Source organism: Podarcis erhardii, assembly GCF_964252035.2.
Source record: "Podarcis erhardii genome assembly, chromosome: 2".
Classification (NCBI taxonomy): Eukaryota; Metazoa; Chordata; class Lepidosauria; order Squamata; family Lacertidae; genus Podarcis; species Podarcis erhardii.
In genome coordinates this window covers 103646293-103656983 of record NC_138498.1, presented here as the reverse complement: position 1 = coordinate 103656983, position 10691 = coordinate 103646293, and the positions used below count along the sequence as shown (strand labels likewise).

The following is a 10691-nucleotide window of genomic DNA, read 5'->3' as shown; positions in this document are numbered from 1 at the left end:
GATGTCTAATAATAATAATAATAATAATAATAATAATAATAATACCCCGTCCATCTGACTGGGTTCCTCCCAACCACTCTGGGTGATTTCCAACATTTATAAAAACATAATAAAACATTGAACATTAAAAAAACTTCCCCATACAGGGCTGTCTTCAGATGTCTTCTAAAGGTTGTATAGTTACTTATCCCCTTGGCTCGGGGGGTCAAATAACTCCATACCCTCCAAAATTTCTCCGATGAAAATAGGGACATCTTAAGGAAAAGCGGGACGTTCTGGGATCAAATCAGAAACCACGACGGCTTCTGTAAATCTGGGACTGTATGGGGCACTTGGACGGCCTAAAATCATACAAAAATGGAAGGCCAACTTTGTATCTTCATATGTTTACTTCACTGGTAAATTAGCCTTCAGGAAGTAGAAGGCCTGTGGCGAGTTAACTCAGGTTTGATTTTTGCTAGCACTGTAACTAATGGGGCAAGTTAATCATAGCAAATTTTAGTCCCATTGATTTCTGTTAACATAGTCTGAGTCTAAAACTATGGCCTGGTTCTCATGGTAAAGTAGGCTGGGCTGTGGTTCACTGAGAAAGCACAAATGGGCCTGGGTCCCAGAGAGGAGCTCACAGCCAGTTTGCTCCTCCCTGGCCCTTTTCCCCCCGCTGTGCTTTGCCGAGCTAAGCCAAAGTTTGGCTTATAGTGTCATTGGAACCCAGGTTCATGGTTGAGCTCTCCTCATTAATCACGAGCAGTAGCCAAGAACCTTCTAGGTCGGACGTGCAGTGCATAATAAGTTTTAAAACCTACATTTAAGTTTTCAGAAGGGAAATGCTTGTGACATCTCTGAATCATGGCCTCTGGGTATGGCACTTCTCTACTCCATCAGAAAACCTAGGAATGATAGAAATATCACCAAGAAGGCATGGTAGAAATAAGTAATCTGCTTGTTGCTTTGGGATGCATTTTTACTCATTTTACTTTGTCATTCACTTGATTCACTGAACTGATTCCATTATAATGGTTCACTTATGTATGCAACTACCTGGGAAAAATAAAGATAAAAATCCCCCTAAAGCATTTTATTGAGTTCTTGGTCCAGAAACAGGATAATAATTAAGCAGAAGCCCAAATGCAACTGTGTGATTGAAGAAGAAGGAAAGAAAAACTGTGGACTGAAGGGAAGGCAAGGAACATCACCAGCAAAATGGAAGGTCAAAAATAGCACCTGCGATCAAAGATCCAATTCAGTGTGTTTTGTCTTGTGTGTTATACAGGAGACAGTGTTTCTACCTGTCTTTATTATTATTCTTTAGTCTGTTGGGTTTTTTTTTCAAGAAGCAATTTTGTGAATGAATAGTTTTGGAAGTGCAAGTAATTCCATCTACCTTTTGCCAAACAAACAGGCAATGTTAGCCGCAGGGAAAATTACATAGCCTAAGAATATTGCACAATAAATATGTTGTGTCACATAGACACCATCTGTAAATTATTCTGATAGACAGAACAGCTTGCCTGCCAAATTCTGAAACATGGTTTTGCATAGTACAGAAGTGTGGTAAAATAGCTCAGGGGGATTCTGGATCAGGTTGCATGAATTAAATGATGACCTTGAACTTGCGTACATCACCTGCAAGACTGAACAGAGTGTGCTTTGCCTTTCAGGTGGCAATTGGTAGACTGTTAACTCTTTGTTTTATTTTGTGGACACATTTTAAAATGTTAAAAAAAAATCAAGCATAGAAATATATAGCTCAGATATTTCAGTTGTGAGGCTGTGCCCGTACACTTCAGTATATTAAATATTCTACGGGGTAAGGATAGCTAAAAGTGATAAGAGAGAGCATTGGCAATGGAGCTGAAGACATTTAGCACTCTAAAGAAATGTCTGACATCTCTTTGTGTCACTCCCCTGTGAAACAGATGATCAATCAAGGCGTGCTATTTTTTCTCATGCTGTGCTTTTTGCACCTTTAAGTGTATACTGATTTATTTAGACTCACTACTTTGTCTCTGAAATCACTGAGTATTTGCATTTAGGAATTTCTTCCAGTCTTGACTCCGGTACTGCTATGTACTTTATAGATGATGAATCTTTGGTACCCCATTTCAGTAACATGGAAAGGCCACTAATTTAAAAGCATCTGATTTGTTTGGTCTAGTCTTTGGTAAAAGCATGGAGTTTGCTCTCTCATGATCCATAGCTTTCTCTCCAGATGATTTGGTGAACAACATGATTGGCCATTGCTGCAACCTTGACGTTCTGTTGCACCAGCAGAGTTGGTTCTGTCATTTCCAGATGACAGGACTGGATAATTAAGGAAAATTCATTTTCATACATGACAGTATAGCCCCAGAGATCAAGCTGTAAGTGATTGACAGCTACCATGGGGCAAAATCACTAATTAAGAAGCTTGACCAGTTGAAGACAGCGTTGATGGGTGTCATTTGGCATGTCACGCTCCAATACTGTAAATAAAGATCTAGAGGAGGCTGGAACTGAGTTGTGTGCTCTGTCATTAATTTGTATAATGGTGTTTTATCACACTTTAGTAGCACCCGGAATAAATTTCATGTGTTGGAGGCCATGGCAAAGTACATACACCATCCAATTGCACCAGATATCTTTTCAAATACAGCCTTTTCAAATCCAGGACCCACATTTAACCCAAACATGGTGGGGGTGCTGCTGTTTTGGCTCATCTTGGATCAGGCCCTGACCCACTAATGGGTCCTGATCTGCCAGTGGAAGACCAGTGAGCTACACAACATAAACAACTGAGAAACCCCACTCCCTTTTAAAATGAAGTTGGCATGGATAACCTTGTCTTGGATTTGAGTGCCAGTGGATTAATCTGTCATAGAGATGGGCAGACAGGAAGCAGCTCTGTTTTCCTGTGGATATGTCCATGCCCAGTGATTAAGTGACCCCTAGAGTAAGGGCAGTAATATATACCTATCCTGTTTTTCAGCCAGAACTCAACAGAACTCAGTTCTGGCACCTCTCAGGTGGGTGCCATTGCCATTATAAGAGAACAAGGGAGGCATTCATGGTGGGTTCCAGCACCTCTTTTTCCAGAAAAATAGCACTGCCTCTCCATCAGCTTTTAAACATGCTTTCATGTTATTCTAACATGTATATATGCAGACAGCAAATCTATGGCCAAAATGATCATTACCCAAATAATGATCAAGTTGGTGACATGCTTTCCAAATGTCAGCGTTGCTTTTTGAATGTTATCTTGCCATTTTTGAAACAAATGGTAAAGAGGAGCACTTTCTTTCATACTTGAAACACAGAAAGAACTATCTTAGGTCAACCATGGGACAGAAATGGCTGAATTCATTTGCACCACTCTCGACTGAGAATGAGTGCTTTTGAAATAGTTTAAGATATATTCCCAGTAGCATAAAAATACCATCATGCATTATGTAAAGACATTACGTGTTTTGTATATAAATAACTTCACCCTTTATCCTTTGCTGCCTCTTATCCCTGGAATTGCCTCCCAGAACATCTGTTTGAGGCCACCTCTCTTACTTATTTTCAAATCCATCCCCAAAGCCCATTTTTCAAGCATTTTTTTTTAAAGTGCCATCTTTGAAACAACCACAAAGTCCCGATCCCTGTGCTGTTTTCATGGGACTGTTTTAGTGCATATTTTAAATATTGATGTTTATATTTTCATGTTTCAATCAGGTTGTTTTAGTTTGTCTTTTAATCATGGATGTTTATAGTTTAAAGTATGTGTCATTAGTTTTTGTACTTGTAAACTGCTTAGAAGCCTATTTTGGAATTGTTGTTGTTTAGTCGTTTAGTCATGTCCAACTCTTTGTGACCCCATGGACCAGAGCATGCCAGACACGCCTGTCTTCCACTGCCTCCCGCAGTTTGGTCAAACTCATGCTGGTAGCTTTGAGAACACTGTCCAACCATCTCGTCCTCTGTTGTCGCCTTCTCCTTGTGCCCTCAATCTTTCCCAGCATCAGGGTCTTTTCCAGGGAGTCTTCTCTTCTCATCAGGGGGCCAAAGTATTGGAGCCTCAGCTTCACGATCTGTCCTTCCAGTGAGCACTCAGGGCTGATTTCCTTCAGAATGGAGAGGTTTGATCTTTTTGCAGTCCATGGGACTCTCAAGAGTTTCCTCCAGAATCATAATTCAAAAGCATCAGTTCTTCGGCAATTCTTTTATAGTCCAGCTCTCACTTCCATACATCACTACTGGGAAAACCATAGCTTTAACTATATGGACTTTTTTTGGCAAGCTGATGTCTCTGCTTTTTAAGATGCTGTCTAGGTTTGTTTTTGGAATTAAGCAATGTATAAATTATATCTACTGTAGCTAATGATTGAATTTGTGTAATTGAAATTAACGTGTGTTCTCCCCCTGTTTCAATCCTACTTGCAATTCTTGCTTTTGTCTCCTCTGTCCTGATTTCTAGACTGCAAAATCTGTCCTCTTTTACTATGTAAAATTCATGGTGATGTATACATTGAAATATACAAAGAGAAAGCTGGTTTCTAAAATCTCACACCTAGTCAGTGGCAGCTGAACGAACAACAGCAACAACAACAACCCAAAACAACATATGGTATTGGTTTTTCAACATAGGGGATAGCTTACAAATTCACACAGTAATCATATACTGTACATGCCTATACAGGAATAGTGAGACTTACTTCTACTTACATTGGTATAGGGTTTTATACATAGGATTATTAGACTTTATTCTCCTGTTTTCTCAAAGTGATTTATCAGTTGCTGTCCCTTTAGTCAACATAAAGCCCTCCTTTGTCCTTGACACCCAGATGAACCACTGATAATGCTTGCATGAGTCCTGATGCATCTTTGTAGAATCACTTTGTAGAATCACACTTGATTGATTCAGAGTGAGGTTAGATAGCACATTCTTATCTCCATTACTTCTACTATTGACGAGCATCCAGAAATCATGCTAGTGAAAGGAAACTGTTAAGAAATGCCACTGGGCTCTTCAAAATATGGAAGATTTTCTGTGTCTGAAGAGAACTGTGGAAACAGATTAATGGAATACAGCTGTGGCTTTTCTATCACTTGAATGGGTGATAGCCAACCAAGTCATACCTCCAGGTAGACCCTTTGATATTATGACCACCAGAAAACCAATACAGTACTGTGTTTAGTGTGATGAAAGATGCCTAATCTAGGTGTCTAGATCATCCTTCCTACATTAAGGTACATCTCTGAGGGTTTGTTGCTTGGCATGATTGATTTCAGTGGATCTGCTTTGATAAAAACTTAAATACCGCCCTTTGTGTTTAAAGAAGCCTTTTAGACTAAAGTCCTGTGCACATTTACTAAGGAGTAAGCATCCCTGAAAGGGATGCGGATGGCGCTGTGGTCTAAACCACAGAGCCCAGGGCTTGCTGATCAGAAGGTTGGCGGTTCGAATCCCCGCGACAAGGTGAGCTCCCGTTGGTCAGTCCCTGCTCCTGCCAACCTAGCTGTTCAAAAGCACGTCAAGTTCAAGTAGATAAACAGGTACCGCTCCGGCAGGAAGGTAAATGGGAAGGTAAACGCCAGAAGCGACTTTGTCATGCTGGCCACATGACTCGGAAGCTGTACACTGGCTCCCTCGGCCAGTAAAGCAAGATGAGCTCTGCAACCCCAGAGTTGTCCACGACTGGACCTAACGGCCAGGGGTCCCTTTACTCTTTACCTTTAAGCATCACTGAACTTCATGAGACTTACTTCTGAATAAACATATTTAGGATTGTGCTACCCTCACAAACGTTTCCTTTATGAGTAAGGATACTTTAGAATCATAGGATCATAGGATTGTAGGGTTGGAAGGTATTCCAAGGGTCATTTAGTCAAACCCTTTGCAATGCAGGAGTCTCAGCTAAACTGCCCATCCCACTATGCCCCTTTGCCCCAGAGGGTTGGGGGATCCTCCAAAACAGATTTTGGGGGTGTATGGGGAGAGGAGGAGCAATGTCCTGTAGTGTGAGTGGAACCCCATTTGTGCAGTGCTGGATAAAGCCCAATATTATTATCGGGTGCTCAAGGGTACGCAGTACCTTTCCATTCCCCAATGTCAAAAGTGTGGCCCTTGCTGTAACAACTTCACGGTGAGTACCAGCACCTTTCCCCCCTAAAAATTATTATTAATTCTATGGCGTTTTCAAAACAAAGTATGGTGCGGTACTCAAGATTAGGGACAGTCCTATATGCAGGCTTGCAGTTGAATAGACAAAGACAAATAGGGAAGGGATGCAGCTGGAGAGGAGCTGCTTCCAGTCTCACGTTTGTCCATGCGCATGTTGTCTAGGCAAACAAATCTCCTTAGGTCCTGATTAATGCACATGTCCAAGAAGGAGTCATTTAGTAGGAAGAACTGTCTCTTTTGCCGCAGATGCTCCCATCTGAAAACATTGCATTTTAGCCATCCTGCAGGAACAGACTATAACAAGAACTCTCATTAAGTGTGCAACTATATGTTGACAGTTGCCTAGTAATAATACAGTGGTACCTCAGGTTACATATGCTTCAGGTTACATACGCTTCAGGTTACAGACTCCGCTAACCCAGAAATAGAGCTTCAGGTTAAGAACTTTGCTTCAGGATGAGAACAGAAATCGTGCTCTGGCGGCGCGGCAGCAGCAGGAAGCCCCATTAGCTAAAGTGGTGCTTCAGGTTAAGAACAGTTTCAGGTTAAGTACGGACCTCCGGAACAAATTAAGTACTTAACCTGAGGTACCACTGATATATTATTATTATTATTATTATTATTATTATTATTATTATTATTAATACCCCAGCCACTCTGGATGGCTTCCAACAAAATATTAAAATACAGTAGTCTGTTAAACACAAGTTCCCCTTACTCCAGTGGGGCTTCCTCCTAGATTAGTGTGCATAGATTTATAACCTAAAGATGTGTTTGACTGGGTTTTTGGGAGCAGGGAGAACTATAGACTAATTCATACAGTATGTAGTTAGTTATGGGATTTCAGTGCCACCCTTCATTTAAAAAAAAACTCCCAGGGCAGTTTACATAAAAACTCCAGTAAAAAATGTAAAATGCGTTCAGCATACAACACAAAACACAAATTCAAAAAGCAGACAAGGGGTGGTTGAGTTGCAAGATTTTAGGATAGGATTTGTATAATCTGGGCCATACTAGATGTGACAGAGGCAGGTCGGATCTGCCCCAATCAAGCAGAAAATAGCAGGGGTATGTGGTCTATTTTAAGAAATAAAATAAACACATGGGTCAGGATTGCAGTTTACCATCTTATAGCCCTCTTACAAAGTACCGGTATTCTGTTCCTGGGAACACACTTCTGTTTTACAGCTTTTTTAATATCAGCATTTGTGGGAAAGTAATCTTTGGAGAAGTCTGCAGTTTTCAACCATGCGCCCTTTTTGCTATTGAGGGTTGACCCTTCGAACCACTTTCTATCTACATGATTAGGGCAGGTGTGTGTTTACACAAAGGGAATCTGCTTTCATCATCTCCAGTATTGCCCTAACTAGATATAAGTTTTTGATTTGTTTTGGAATTTTGCAAGGCACCATGTGAATTTATATTGAGGACAAAATCTAATTCCCAAAAATAGATAAGCATCCTAGGTGTTCAGGCACAAGACGACCCAGGTTTGCAACTTCAAGAGACTTCAGAAATTAGAGTGGAACCGAATCAGAGAAACATATTCTGCAACTCCAGTTGAATTGTTGCAGTTGAATGATTTCCTCCTCGGGTCTGTTGTTCTAGCACTGCACCCAGTCTCTGTACAACGGCTATTGGCGCTGGCAGCTCATTTTGCAGAGAGATAAATAGGGTGGGTTTTCTTCCTTTCTTTTTTAAAGCCTGGAATTGTTTATTTTAGAGTCTGCATTTAAAAAGTGTAGTCCTCAGTTCCAAACTTACCACTTGATATCCAGGAGGCATAGTGAGACAGCAGAACTCATTTCCATTGTCTGTTTGATTTGATCCAGCAAAAAATGGAAAGGGAAAAAAGACAGAGAACACAAGCAAGCATAATATATTCTTCAATTATACTATATATATATATATTGTATTGCAGATGGAGTGAAACTGCATCCCATTTATTTTTTGCATTCCTCCCTTCCCCTTTTTAATAAAACGTTTGCGTGAAACTAGACATTGTGGAGGAGGAGAAGGAGGAGTGGCTGCCACCCAAAACAGCATCCCTGTGTCTTCTTGTTCATTCTCTCTTGCATAGCCTAGAAATATAAAATGGGTGGCATGTCATCAACTCACTCCAAGCCTCCCTCCCACTCCACTTTATTGGAGAAAACTCTGTAGGTCTGATGATCAGCGTCCATGTTATTGCCAGGAAAAACAGGGAGAATGAGATAGTAGGAAGGAGCCACATTATCTCAGTAGCAAGTTTTCAGCAGCTACAGCATGGTGGCCTCCAACTCTCATTAGACTCAGCCGCCATAGCCGTAGGTAAGGAGTGAGAGGAGATGTAACACGCCAATGGTGAGTCCCGTGTTGGCTCCTCCTGAGCTACACGAACTTGTGACCTTTGTGTGGGTTTTGAATATAAGTTTCCCCCCTAATGGAGCATGCTTTTACATACATACTGCAAACCAACTGGGGTTCTTTTGAGGAGCTTCAACCCTTCTCTTACTGTGCCATGACAGGACCGGAATGCAGTTTGGCCACTTCAGCTTCACTGCTGGTAACTAAGTTCGTAGAAAAACACACTATAAATTTGTTTCTGCCAAAATTTGTTGGACTGCATTTCTTGGATTGCAATACAGTAGTACCTCGGGTTACATACGCTTCAGGTTACATACGCTTCAGGTTACAGACTCCGCTAACCCAGAAATAGTGCTTCAGGTTAAGAACTTTGCTTCAGGATAAAGAACAGAAATCGTGCTCCGGCAGCGCTGTGGCAGCGGGAGGCCCCATTAACTTTAGTGGTGCTTCAGGTTAAGAACAGTTTCAGGTTAAGAACTGACCTCCGGAATGAATTCAGTACTTAACCCAAGGTACCACTGTATAGGGACAAACATAGAAAAGTATCCTTGGTTTTTTATGGGGGACATGAAATTGTTTATTGGCCTCAGAGCAAAAGGATTCTGAGACAGATCGATTGAGTGTAGTTACTCTGGGAGAAGTTAAGTTGGATTAGAGTTCAGCCAAGTATTTACAATGAATTTGGTTGGCTGTTCCAATTTATAGTCCCTTCTACCACTTCAGAGACTACTGTATCTCTTCCCAGTAAGCATAATAAACATTCTTACTTTCCGTTAGCCTTGACGTTTCAGCTTTCCAGTGCAGAGAAGGCTTTTGTTTTGTTTTATCGCAGAGAAGGTCTAAATACATTGCCCCTAATTTCACACTTAAATGGTAGATCCCAGAAAGGAAGTTCCATATGTCTTTTTTAAATACTTGAATGCAGTTTTTGGCCTGATCATTTAGATGATTTATATGGGAACAGTGAACTGTATTCATAGGAGCCAACTCCTAGGGGCCGAGGTCCCTTAGGCCCCTGAATAAAATATTTGAGTGGGCCAGGCTCCCCCAAGTTGATGAGCATAGCCATTTAAATTGTGTGTATGTACTGCATCTTGTGATCGGTTATGCGGGGTGGGGCTTACCTCCCCTCTCCCAATATTTTATTCAAGTTGGCATCCCTGACTGTGTTCATTGATCTATAGCAATGAAAGTTTTTTGCGATTAGGGATAAATTCTCCTGATTTTAGTTTAGAAATGGGAAAGGTCAGAGAAATATTCTGTACATTGTTTGATTGCCATTCCTTGGGTTGCACTTTCAGTAGTGCTATGCACACACACACACACTCAAATTCAATATAAAAGGCAAGAGAAATTATGGGTAGACCATAAAAATTATGGGTGTAGCTTTTAAGTAAAAGGTAAAGGTACCTCTGCCCGTACGGACCAGTCGTGACCGACTCTAGGGTTGCGCGCTCATCTCGCTCAAGAGGCCGGGAGCCGGCGCCGTCCAAAGACACTTCCGGGTCACGTGGCCAGCGTAATGAAGCTGGAACTGGCGAGCCAGCACCAGCGCAGCACACGGAAACGCCATTTACTTTCCCGCTATAAAGCGGTACCTATTTATCTACTTGCACTTAGGGGGGCTTTCGAACTGCTAGGTGGGCAGGAGCTGGGACCGAACGACGGGAGCTCACCCCTCCGCGGGGATTCAAACCGCCGACCTTACGATCAGCAAGTCCTAGGCACTGAGGTTTTACCCACAGTATGTGCTTTAAAAATGCCAATGATCAACACAGATTCCGGTAAATGAATATTCATTTTAAAGCCATTCAGATTCTAGAGCTAATAATTAAATTTGAACTTTTCCCAAATGTTATGCCTGAATAGGAAAAGCCAATGTGTGTAAGGGCTATATCGGCCCTGACCCTAGGCAGGAAGAACTTTCTGATGGTAAGAGTTGTTTGACAGTGGAACGGACTCCTTCGGGAGGTGGTGGACTCTCCTTCATTAGAGATTTTTAAGCAGAGCATTTTAGGTGACCATCTGCCATGGATGCTTTAGTTGAGATTCCTTGCAGGGGGTTGGACTAGATATCCTTGGGGTCCCTTCCAGCTCTGCAATTCTATGATTTTATGACCTCAACCTTAGATGGCCCTGCAATTTCTTTGGCAAACTGCTTAAAGATTGTTTATATTAAGCAGTATATAAACCACTATGC

The 10691-nt window shown here is 41.5% G+C and overlaps 1 protein-coding gene across 4 annotated transcripts in view; it reads left to right on the top strand.

The window, feature by feature from the left end:
• The window catches only part of PTPRG (protein tyrosine phosphatase receptor type G), a 555232-nt gene that overhangs the window by 333551 nt on the left and 210990 nt on the right, over nucleotides 1-10691 (top strand). The window lies entirely within an intron of this gene.